General features: G+C 61.1%; 1 long non-coding RNA gene across 1 annotated transcript; it reads right to left on the bottom strand.

Moving 5' to 3' along the window:
* Window positions 1-3801: 3801 nt before the first annotated feature.
* Window positions 3802-11095, bottom strand: LOC140604476 (uncharacterized). Its single transcript, XR_012007339.1, has 4 exons — window positions 10834-11095; window positions 9331-9729; window positions 6919-7117; window positions 3802-5922 (listed from the first exon to the last, which is right to left on the bottom strand). It is a non-coding gene; the product is annotated as an uncharacterized lncRNA (long non-coding RNA).
* Between the last annotated feature and the right edge of the window lie 937 nt (window positions 11096-12032).

Raw genomic sequence — 12032 nt, 5'->3', positions numbered from 1 at the left:
GGTGACCCAGCGGCCACCACTTTGAGCTGACACCCAGGGCAGCGGGACATGCTGAGAAGCGCCCACCACAAGAGCTCCTGTCCGGCGCTCAGGGACCCCCAGGCCTCCGGCAGTGGTCACCCTCAGGCCAGGGTCGCATGCCAGGCCTGCTTCTCCTTTGTCCCATGGGACCAAGAGGTCCCTTCTCATGTGCGATGGGGTCGCAGACGCAGCACAGGCCAGGCTGGCACCAGCACCCCTCGAGCCACCCTCTACCAACCAGAAAGCCCACCCGGGGTCTTGAATCTCAGGGGGCAGGACGCAGAGGGTCTGGTGGGACACAAGGCGGGACCCCACTGGGCTGGATCCAGCAGATGCCGAAACAGGAGGCCCCTCAGCTCAGGCAGTTTGCTACCTACAAGCCCTGGCGGCCGCGCTCAGCCAAAGGTCCTTGTGGGGGGCGCCGTGAGTCAGGGGCTACAGGACAGCCACAGCAGGGAGGGGACACGAAGAGGCTCTGTGCCCGAGGGGGCGAGCGGAAGGCTCATCCCGGGCCTCAGAACCAGGGCCATGAGACATCATTGTCACAACCTCCTCCATCGGGGAGGCCACTTAGAGATGACAGTGCCCCTCAGGCCTCCGAGATAGACCCTGGGGTCTGGGAGGACCACAAGGCCTCCTGCAAACCCCACAGTCAGCCACAAGCTGTACACACGAGAGGGCCCCAGGGCCCCAGAGAGGAGCCGGCCCCCTTCTAGGGTGAGGGACACAGACAGAGGGCCCCACGGCGTGGCCGCAGGGTGAGCACCTAGCTTGGGGCCTGGGGTTCCCTCCTGGGGGCACCAGGGGCCCTCCGAAAATTTGAAGCAAAATCACCTAATCGGGCTGGCATCGGATTATTGATGTTTCCTGAAAGCAGAAACGCGAGCCAATGTTCAAATCACCACTCGGTAGGGAGGGCAGATTTTTTTTTATTAAATAATGTTAAATGACAACAGATATTACCCTCGGCTCTGTTTACCGTCCCAGCTAAACTCTATTAATCAAGAAGCTAAGAAAATATTTTTTTAAGATTTTTGTCTTACCAGGTTATAGCTTTCCCCAGGCTGCACTGGACTTGCTCACGTCCTTCAGAGTGGGATGTGTTTTTATTTTATGAGACCAGCTTCCCAGCAAGTATTCTGATAAAAAGGGGGCTTCTTCTTTAAAAAAAGGGCGGGTGGGCTTCTTGCAGCGGGAACCTGGGAGCAGAGAAAGCAGATTTCAGGAGACGCTGGAGTCTCTGGCAGCAGAGAGAGGGCCAGCCCTGGGCAGGGGCAGGGCCGCTGGAGCCCCCGGAACAGGGCAGCAGAGGCTGAGCCCTGCGGGCACCTTCCAACCTCACTGCCCTGAGCACCTGCCCGGTGTGGACACAGGTGCCCCTGAAATAAATTAGGACGCGGGCTCGGTACTCGGGCGCCGTTTCCGCGGAGGCCGGGAGGCCCAGAGGCGGAGGCTGTGCTGCGTGGCCCCCCGGCGAGGCCTGGGTCTGACCCCAGAGCGCGGCCAGCTGCGTGGGAGCGCCCCTCCTCCTGCAGCCCACGCGGGATGGGCCCTCGGGGTGGCCCCACCAAGTGCAGCTGCCCACCCCCCCATGTCGGACCCCAGGCCACCCTGGACCCTTCCCAGCAGCCACTCATTCTTTTGTAAGTGAAATCCCCCGGCCAACGACACCCAGGTCCTAGAGTCGGTGCCGATTCCTTCCCCGAGTCCCCCCCGATTCCTGGGGAGGACGGTCCAGCCGCAGCCCAGCTCCCACGGTCGAGTCCAGAGCCTGCCCGCCTCCCACCCAGGCGGGCCAGTGGGCTACCCTTTATTCATCAATCCACAACAACACAGGCTCGTGGGGTAGCAGCTCAGAGACAGGCGCCCCCGGGCTGGGGGAGGGGGCCGGCGGCCTGCTGCTCCCATGGCTCACCCATTATTTCCAGAAATCCGTACTTTATAGAATCATTTAAGTGTTAAGCGGCAAAGAGGCCCTGGGACTTCCTTCTCTGTGTGCTCGTGCCGGTGACAGAAGTGAGGACAGTTCGCCAGCACGACTCTGTTTCCTTGATGACTCTTCTTGGCCTCATCACATCGAGGTTCAGGAGGTCAGGAGGGAGCAAGGAAAAGCCGGTTCGTGCGCGTGTCCCAACGAGGAACCCGAGTGAACTCCACGTCTCCTATTGGGGCCTGCTGAGCCCATTCCTGCCACAGGCCCTTTGCACGACTCACCCATGTGGCTGCCCTTCACACAGCCCGTCCTGTCATCCTCCCTCACTTTGCCTTCACCCATCACACCACGAAGCTGTCCCCCTCTGGCCATTTCAGCTCGTCTTAGTGTCTCCCCACCGCACCCCCACCGGAAAGTGAATTCCTGGGAAGGACGGGCCCTTCCTGCAGCCACTCAACAATCAGCTGTTGGGTGCTCGCTCTGGGCTCGGCGGCGTTCCAGAAGGGAGTAGCAGGACGGTGGCCCGCTCGGGAAGCCTTGGGCCACGAGGAACCAGGGGGGCGGCTGTAGGCGGCCGTCAGCGAAAGCCTCTCCGGCCCCTCCCCAGGAGGCCAGCTGCCCGCGGCCGGGGCGGGAGGCAGGTCAGCCACACCTGTGCTCCCCAGCACCCACCTTCACATCGGCTCCCTGCTGGCTGCAGCCTGGCGGGGGCTGGGGACCCAGGCCACCAGACGTGGTCAGGCCCCCAGAGGCCACCAGTGCCTGAGGCGGGCGGGTGGGCACGCCGCCACTCCATCTGGGTGCCAGGCCGCAGCGCCCACACAGTGGGGCGGGGGGACGGCCCATCAGCCGCCGCTGGCTCTCAGCTCCGTTCCCCGCCTGGACCCCCTCCCCGCTCCTGTCGCTCCACCTCAGGGCACCCAGAGTGACAGCCGAGGGGACGGGGGGTGTCCACATGGCCTCCCCGACTGGCCTTGACCCCTGCAGGGGCAGGGCCCTTCTCCCCATCAGTCCAGGAACTGGGCCTCAGAGGGACCCCGCAGACCCTGCTCTGACACCCGAGGCCCAGAGGCGCCAGCCCCTCCTGGGGCCCCGTTCCTGCCGCCAAGACCCCATAGGCACAAACCCCAGCTGGCAGCTCAGAGACACCCCCTGCACCCCCCTGGCCTGCAGGCTGCAGCAGGAAAGGGGTGCAGGCATCCCAGCGCATCAGAGCCGCAGCGGGCAGCGGGCAGCCTGGGGTCCCGGGGCCGGGAGCTCTCCGACCTCGTCCATTGGGCCGCACAAGAATCTGAGCGCGGCCCCATGGACACGCAGGACCCTCTGGCGGTGGGGGGGGGGTGGCTTTCCAGTACATTCCAGGCAGCACAGGCCTGCAGGAGCTGCTGGGCGGGGGAGGCCTGTGTCTGGAAGCCCCTGGGACCTTCTGCCTGAGGGAGGGCATCACAGGAGAAGCAAATGGTGCAGCCGCATCAGGAGGCCAAAAGTTCCTTCCTCTGAAACGCCCTGGGTCCCCTCCTCTGAAGGGCCTTGGCCTGGGGTGTCCACTGGCTCCCACGCGGACGTGGACCGCAGGTGGCAGCCCCAGCCTTGACACCCACACGTGTTGCTCGGCACCCAGGATCCCCCCAAACGCATTTGCCCACACCCTCACCTGCCTAACCCCTTCCTCGGGCCCACGGTCCAGGGGCTGCTGCCTTGGCTGGGCTCGTGCCCCCGCCCCCGTGGTCTGACACCCGCAGCACTGGCGCTCACGTGGGTCGGGCACTCGGCCTGGGGCCTGAGGGAAACTCCGTGGCCAGGCATCCGGCCGCCCCCTGGGCCCAGCCCAGCAATGACCCTCCAGTCCTGCCGCATGTCATCTGCTTTGGGGGCCATGCAATTGAGGATCGCGAGGAAAAGCGGCATCTGGGGCCCTGTGAGTACACGTGGGAAGGTGCGGGGGGTCAGGGCAGGCTGGCCTCAGGGACAGCGGGATCCAGGGCAAACCCAGCGGTCCCAGGCCCGCTCCACCCTCAGCCGGCATCTGTGGCCACCTGTGGAACCAGCGGCCGCGTGTGCCTCCCCCGCCGACAGGTGGGTTCCCACAGCACCAGCTCCTTGTGGGGGGGGCGGGAAAATAAAAAGGCAAGTCCAGACACAGGCTCCAGCCACGGGGCCAAGTAGTCACAGGGTGGAAGGTGCAGCCCGGGGGGGCCAGCAACGGTGTTGTGACACACAGCATGGTGGTGACATGGAGACACGGCAGGTGGGCCACAGCACGACACAGAGATGCCGAAGCGCCGGTCATAGCCCTGAGCGAGTGCACGGGGGCGCGTCACCTGTACCCAAATCCAAACGTGGAAAGAGTAAAGACATACATTTACTTTGTGGTTATTTAAAAAGGCAAGTACGGAAGCTGCCAGAGCTCAGGGTCGGGGTGAGGAGGGGCTGCCCTGGGGAGGGAGCAGGGCTAGGGGGTGAGGCTGCCTGCCCCCGAGGAGGGCCCCGGGAGGGTCCAGCGAGCGGAGCTCAGGGAGGAGGACGCTCAGGAGCAAGAGGCCAGGCCTCACAGGACAGCCCGCGGGAGCCCGGGCCCAGGTGGATGTGGACGGCTCCGGCTCCACGTCGGGGAGGACGGCGCTCACCCTCCAGGAGCCTGGGGAGGAGGCAGGTCCTCCCAGCCAGCGCCTCCGAGAGGTTCCCGCGGCCCCAGACTGAGGACAGGGGCGACCTGGCTTCTGGAGCGGGAAGGCTGCGCCAGGTCCCCCAGGAGGCCCCAGGGAAGCTGCAGGGGGAGCCCCGGAGCTGCAGAGCCCCCAGGAGCAGGGTCGCAGCGCAGGTCGGGGAGGCAGGCAAGAGGCGAGCCTGGGGCGCCACCCTGCCAACCGGTGGCCAGGCACCTGCCCCCCTTCCTTCCCACGTGGCTCCCACATCCACATGCTTCAGGCTGACAGAGGCGCCAGGCCCCCCGCCAGCCCCCTTCCTCAAGCCTTCCTCTCCCACATGTCCCCAAGCCCTGGGGCGGTCTGAGCTGGCTGGCCGACAGGGACGGGGCCGAATACCTGTCCACTGACGGGGGCTGCAGCTGTCAGGTGACGGCACCGGGGCCCCTCAGCAGGCCCGGTGCGGCGCCTCCTCGCCCCACGGTGGCCCGGGTGCCCTCCTGCAGCGGCCCCAGGCGCCAGCCACCCGCCGCAGACACCTCTGCAGGCCACGTCGCCGCCCGCTGCCGTGAGGGGCACACAACAGATTGTCGCGTCCCCGCCACCAGGGTGGGTGACGCTTTGGAAACCTTCCCACGCGCAGCAGAGAAGCATCCCTGTCCCCCTGGAATGAGGTACGTTGTGTCGCTCGTGGGACGGGCCGTGCAGGCGGCGTCCCAATGCTACCTGTGGACGCGCCCTTGCCCGAGGCATCACCTGGCCCGCTGCACAGCAGAGCTGATGCGGAGCAAAGCGGGAGCTCAGGGAGGCGGCCAGGGACGTGCCACCGGGGCTCCCCCCTAGGGCGGGGGCGCTTCCCCGCGGGGCTCAGGGAGCCGGGGCAGTTCCGCCAACCGCCAACCCTGGGAGAGGACCTGAAAAGGAGAGAAGAGCAAGATAGGGAACATAAGGGTCCTCATCTCCCGGCACGTGGATTCTTAAGACGTTCACCTGGAGGCTTCTCCGATACTGAGTCATCTGCAGAGGACGGAGTTTTCCTCATATTTGGACTTTTAACAGACAAAGGTGAGTCAGAGGGAAGGAAAACATCCTTGCCCCATGCACGCTGTGTAGACCCGGAACTCCCTGGCTGCTCGGTGGCTGCGGAGGCTTCTCGGAGGCTCGGCCCCCACAGGAAGTGCCTCACAGCCACTGGAAGGGCGAGACCCTGTCATCTGCAGCGACGTGGAGGGCACCAGAGGGCATGATGCTGACTGAAGCCAGAGAAAGACACATCCTCTATGACCTGGCTCGTGCGGAATTTAAGAAATAAAACACATGAACCTAGGGAGAGGGAAGGAAAAGGAAAACAAGATAAAAACAGAGAGGAAGGCAAACCACGAGAGGCTCTGAACTCCAGGAAACAAACTGAGGGTCGCTGGAGGGGAGGCAGGTGGAGGGATGGGGTCACTGGGGGGGGGGGCATGAGGAGGGCAGGGGATGGGATGAGCAATGGGTGCTTATGCAGCTGATGCATCCCTGACCACTGCCTATGAAACTAGTAATACACTGTATGTTAACCAAATAAAAAAAAAAAGAAGAAAAGAAAAAAAAGAGAAGTAGGTATGTGTGTGCTCATAGGGCCAGGGACACACTGGGCAGGAAACAAGGGGCTACACAGCACCCCTGTGCACCCTAGTCCTGTTCACAGCATGAGGAGGGCCTTTGGGACACTCACTATCAATGGCTACATCCACCTCTGGGAGGAGAGCAGGAACAGGTAAAGGAAGGAGTCCCTGAGGAATTTGGAAGCCAGGGTTCCAGGACCCCGGGGGGCCACCTACTGCTGGGAGCAGGCCATTGATTACCGTCTAATAAAACCTGCGTCCTGAGCCCCTTCGGATGGACATGGGTGGGCCACGTGCCTGGGGGGTGACGCCAACACGTATCTCGGGGGCTGCAGAGACACAGGGAGTTTCTACAGGAAACTTAGAAGCTTAAAGTTTCTTAACTTTAAAGAAGTTACGTGTTAGAGGGGCCTCACGGGGCCCTGGGGTCGGGCCAAGGTTGTCTGTGCCCTCAGCAGGGTGTGCACATGGAGGCAGCTGAGTCCCGGGAGGACGGTCCCTCTGCCCGGCTCGAGGACGTGTCTGTGGGCCGCAGCGAGCGAGGACATCTAATAGTTCCCTTCTGTCCTCGCTTCCCACGTCAATAGGGCCTCGGGTTTCAGCAGATTCACGGATTCCGCGGATGGCCCAGGTGAGCCCGTTCCCCGCCCCCCATGCTTCAGCAGCTCGCCACCTGCGTGCCGACTCCCCCTTACACCCCAATCTAACCTACCCCGTTTGTCCCTCGGAAGGTTCCTGTAACCACAGAGCGAGTCCAGGAGCAACGGAGCTCGCTCCCCAGGGCTCAGAAGACACAGTAAACCAGCGGCAGATGAGGGAACGGCTCCCTCCCACTAGTAGGACCTCCAGCAAGACCCTCCAGCAAGTGCGGACGGACAAAACCCTGGGAATCGATGACCTTCTGGAACTATCTACAGGGAATAAAAATCATTAGATATACAATTGCACTTAACGCGTTTTTAAATGGCTTTGCAGGGTAACTCAGCATTTTAATTTGAGTTGAACCTACACTCAGGTGTCTCCTGTTATGCTAACGAGGTGAGGTCAAGAAAGCACCTGATGGGGGCTGGTTGCCAGGGGAACCGACCATGTGGTTACAGGTGGGGACCCCCCCAGCGGCAGCCCGACCTCGAGGGGCGGGACCGCAGGGTGAACCCACACCCATGACCCAGTGATCATGACCATGATCCCCTGTCCTCTGTCCTCCGGGGATCCCTGGGTGGCGCAGTGGTTTGGCGCCTGCCTTCAGCCCTGGGCGTGACCCTGGAAACCCGGATCAAGTCCCATGTCAGGCTCCCTGCATGGAGCCTGCTTCTCCCTCTGCCTGTGTCTCTGCCTCTCTCTCTCTCTCTCTCTCTCTCTCTATCATAAATAAATTTAAAAAATTCAAAAAAAAAAATCCCGTCCTCGGGATGAAGCCCCAGAAACGCCCACAAGGACGGGGTCTGGGGGACTCCCCGGCTGGTGAGCAGGTGACGTGGGGACTGTGGGCCCTGGGGGGCCTGGGAGCCCCGCGCTCCCTGCCCCCCACCCGCCCCGGGCAGCTCTCCCTTCTGGTTTCTCACAGAGCGGTGACCTAGGGACGGAGCTGTCCCCTGAGCTCTGCGAGCCGCTCCGGAGACCTCTTCAGACCCAGGAGGGGCCGCGGGGGCCTGGGCTGGTCCCTCAGAGCCCGGGTGACAGCTTGGACGGTGGGGGAGGGGTGTGTGGGGACCCACCTGGGCCTGCGGGGCTGTGTCCCCCGGTAGAGGGGGTCAGGGTCGGGGGAGTTGTGAGTTGTAGGAGGGCCGTGCATGGGGTGGGGAGCCTCCCACCGCGCCCCCCCCCCCCCCGCCCGTGTAGGGACGGATGATGGGAAGTGGAGCTGGTGTCAAAATGCTGCGTCCTGATTGACGTTAATTGGCGTGAACATATTAATCAACATATTGATGACTCTGAAAACTTCCGACAGTACAAGTTGCTGGGGATGGAATGGCTTCCTCGAGTCATCCTTTCCCCAGAACGGTTAGCGGGGCGAGCATCACCCGGACGGCTCCTGTGACCTGGTGCTGTGAGCCCCCGCACCGTGAGGGGCCCTCGGCATAGCGGGCAGCTGTGCCCGAGCTGGGCCCCGACGGCAGAGGGTGCCCGGGGCTCAGGGATGACCCTCCAGGCCTGGCGTCCCAAGGCTGGGCAGGTTGGTGTCGCCGGGGAGAGGCCCTCTGGGAGGGAGCACGCCAGGCCTCGCGGCGTGAAAGCAAACGCGGACATGGCGTGACCCCATCTGAGGGAAGTGGTGCGTCCAGGAATTGGTCTGAGTGCAGAGGCGCATTGTCCCTGAGGACCACAACAGGCCGCCCCGGGGAGGGGGTCCCAAGGCCAACGCCATGGGCCAGGTGCAAAGTTCTAGGACACCTGCCTCCAGAGCCTCTGCACCTGAGCAAAGAGGGGTGGGGTGCTCTGAGGCCCCCCAAGCGCCTGGACGCCAGCCCCTCCCTGGTCCCCGTGGCGCTCTGCTCCAGAGACCGCCTCCACCTCCCCTCCCTGGCCCAGCCCAGACCCACCCCGTGACCTGGCCCTCCAGCCGCACTCAGGGTGACCGATGCCACCTGCTGCCCCTAAAGGGCCCCGAATACTGTGCTGCAAGCTCCCCCAGCAAAGGGAATCTGCACGTCAACAGTCACATCATCCCCAAGCTTCGCCACAAGCATCCGAGGGATATTTCTACTTGGAACCCACCGTGGGGAGGTGGGGTGTTGTGGTTTGGGGGACAGGTCGGGGGACCACAGCACAATGGCCGGAGCCCTGGACACAGTGGGGAGGTTCCATGCGGGGACGCCGGGTCTGCAGCCCAGCCCCCAGGACAGGCCCCAGGCAGAGGCTGCGGGGAGCAGCTCCCCCTGCATCATGGGCTCTGTTGAAAGTAGAGCTTCGGCCTTCAAAGCAGTGGGATGCGGGGTCGCTGGTTACCTGTCCCTCACCAGGCTAACCAGAAGCCCAGACGCTCACAGGTTTGGAGCTCCTTCCACCACCGGTCACCCTGCTGGGGTCCAGCAGCACCGTAAACCACACGGGGAAAGGCCTGCCCTGCCCCCCCCCACCCCAGCTGGGGACCTCATCCCTTCTGGTTTGTTAGAGAACTTACCTGCTCTTACTCCGTCTGTTTTACACACTTTGGTGTTTCTTTGCATGCTGCAAGCTGCTGAATTTTCTTTTTCTTTTCTTTTCTTTTTTTTTTCTTTTTTTTTTTTTTTTTGCTGTTGAATTTTCGAAGCCAACGATACCTCCTCTTAAATAGATCTCATGTAATCTTGAGACTTCAGCAAGAAGTGGGGAGCGGGGGCGGGGTGGGCATCATCACAAGTGTTTACCCAGGTTTTATTTTTTTCTAATTCCCTCCAACTAAAATTAATGACAATTATTTCCTGCATCTCGAGAAAACATAAGCGATTTTTGGCCACTAAAATTGTTTTCAACGGGAACTGATGCTTGCACCTTTGCCAATCTTGATAATTGCTGCTTCGTTATGGCTTCGGCTGAGACTCTGTCAAAGTAAAAACAGCGATATAATCAGAAAATGTGGATCTGTGCGTTCATTGTACGTGCACGCGCTCACTCCCAACCACACACGCTCACAGGCTCATGCAGATATATGCGCCTGCACACGCGTGTGCACACGCTCACACACACACAGAGTCCTCCGGGAAGTCTGTTTTCAGGGCAGTCAGGGAAGTATCTCAGATCAGAAATCTTTCCCACTGCTCTTGTCCAACAACAAATGCTCTTCCTACGCTTTAAAAGCAGCCAATGGGGACGCCCGGGGGGCTCAGCGGTGGAGCGTCTGCCTTGGGCTCAGGGTGTGACCCCGGGGTTCCGGGATCGAGTCCCGCGTCGGGCTCCCTGCTTGGAGCCTGCTTCCCCCTCTGCCTGTGTGTCTGCCTCTCTCTCTCTCTCTGTGTCTTTCAAAGATAAATAAAATCTTAAAAAAAAAAAAAAAAAGCAGCCAATGTTCCCAACAACAGGTAAAGGCTTAATTTTGTGGCACCTGCGCAGACACCCTTCCTTACTCGACACGTTCCCCATCTAGCCCAGACCCACACACACGACACACTCTCCCCAGGACCCAGGATGCTGGACCCTCCCACCCACACGTGGGTGTATCTGCCGCAGGCGCGTCACTCGGGGAGGAGCCCCCTTGACATTCTGCATGTGGGCTTGGCTAAAGATGTCCTACAGAGCAACACAAATTCTCAGAACAGCAATCAAGGGAGACAAATGGATGACCTGCCACGGGGTCGGGACCTTGTAAGTTGGTGCTCACCGTAGGCTAGCGAGCCCCAGGCACCCATGGAGTCCAGGCAGAGGCTGCAGGCAGGGGCCGTTCGCTGCACACGGGCCCCCACGAGAGCTGATTCCCCTACCCGGGGTCACTGCTGCCCACCCCGGGGCCAATCTGCCTCCCCCGTCAGGGCAGGTTGTCCGTGCGATGAAGAAACATCTGCTTTGAGGGGAAGGGGGGGACAGCCTCTGAGAGCAACCCATGAGCCTTCGTGGCCACCACCGCAGGGAGACCCCACCGTGTTGCCCAACACCTCCCCGAGCTCCACCCTGCAAATATCTGGCTTCCTTTTCCATCCTGTATCCTTACACTGAGAAAGGAACAGCAACTCCTCCGTTTGGAGCAGACCGGTGGCCTCTACTCTGGACAATCCTAGAAATGAAGGCAGGATCACCCAGCGACCGGCATGCACTCGGGCCAGGAAAACACAGAAGGCGTCCCTAGTGTCGCAAGCACCCATTTTAACAGCCTTTTCGGAGGGGCTGCCCGGATCTGACTCTGTATCTGTGGAACTCACAAAATGATTGCCAGAGGGATTAAATATAGACCAGCTGAGGTGCCCGGCACAGAGATGGGCACGTCCTGAGTGTCCAGGGAGTGACCAATCTTGCTTTTACTTCCCTACATCTGCCCCCCTCTGTGATCCGGCTTCCGGATGACTGCGGCAGCAACCCACCCTGGTCCCAACCCCAAATCAAGCCTCCGCCCTCCCCCGTCCCCCTGGTTTTTATATACCTGCATTGTCTGGTGGCGGAGACATGCAGCCCCGGTATCGTGGGTCAAACCCTGGGCATCCCAGGTACCCAGACCAATGCACAAGGCTTTCCCCAGCTCCCAAGCATCGTCAGCACCTGCATGCACCGGCAGGTATGAGAGGCATGAGTAAGAGCTGCTCCCCGCCCTGAATGGAAGAAAGAGACACGAGATCTATTTTCTTCAAAGCAAAATAAACTCTGTGATAGGAGCACAAGGAAAGGGGCAGCAGTGAAAGATCTGGAGACGTCAGGAAGGCTCGGGGGAAGATGCGACTTCTCAGGCTTGTCTGAAGCTCTCAGGCGGATGGGAAAGACGCGGAGGGCTTGTGAGGAAGGAGACGTGGGTCTTCAGGACGTAACTCAGTGCGGCCTACGACGACATGGGACTGCTGGGAGACCGAGACGAGGGTGCCCGGGGGGAGCAGCTGACTGAGCGTCGAACTCTTGGTGTCAGCTCAGGTTGTGATCTCAGGGTCGTGGAATTAAACTAAATGTGGAGTCGGCTTGAGACTCTCTCTCCCTCTCCCTCTGCCCCTCCCTCCACAGTCGCTCATGCTGGCTGGCTCTCCCTCTCAAAAAAAAAAAAAAAAAAAAAAAAAGGAAAGGCAGAGATGCTCAGAGAAAGAGAAAAAAGAGAAAGCCAGCTGGGAGGCCACAGCAAAGCTGAAATTCATCGTGTAAGTAACACATTTGAACGAGCACAGTTGTGCCTGAAATAAAGACCAATGTCTCTGACAACTAGATTTCCTGGTG

Source organism: Canis lupus, chromosome 15 (assembly GCF_048164855.1).
Source record: "Canis lupus baileyi chromosome 15, mCanLup2.hap1, whole genome shotgun sequence".
Classification (NCBI taxonomy): domain Eukaryota; kingdom Metazoa; phylum Chordata; class Mammalia; order Carnivora; family Canidae; genus Canis; species Canis lupus.
The sequence above is the reverse complement of the archived record's forward strand: the minus strand, read 5'-3'. Positions and strand labels throughout refer to the sequence as shown.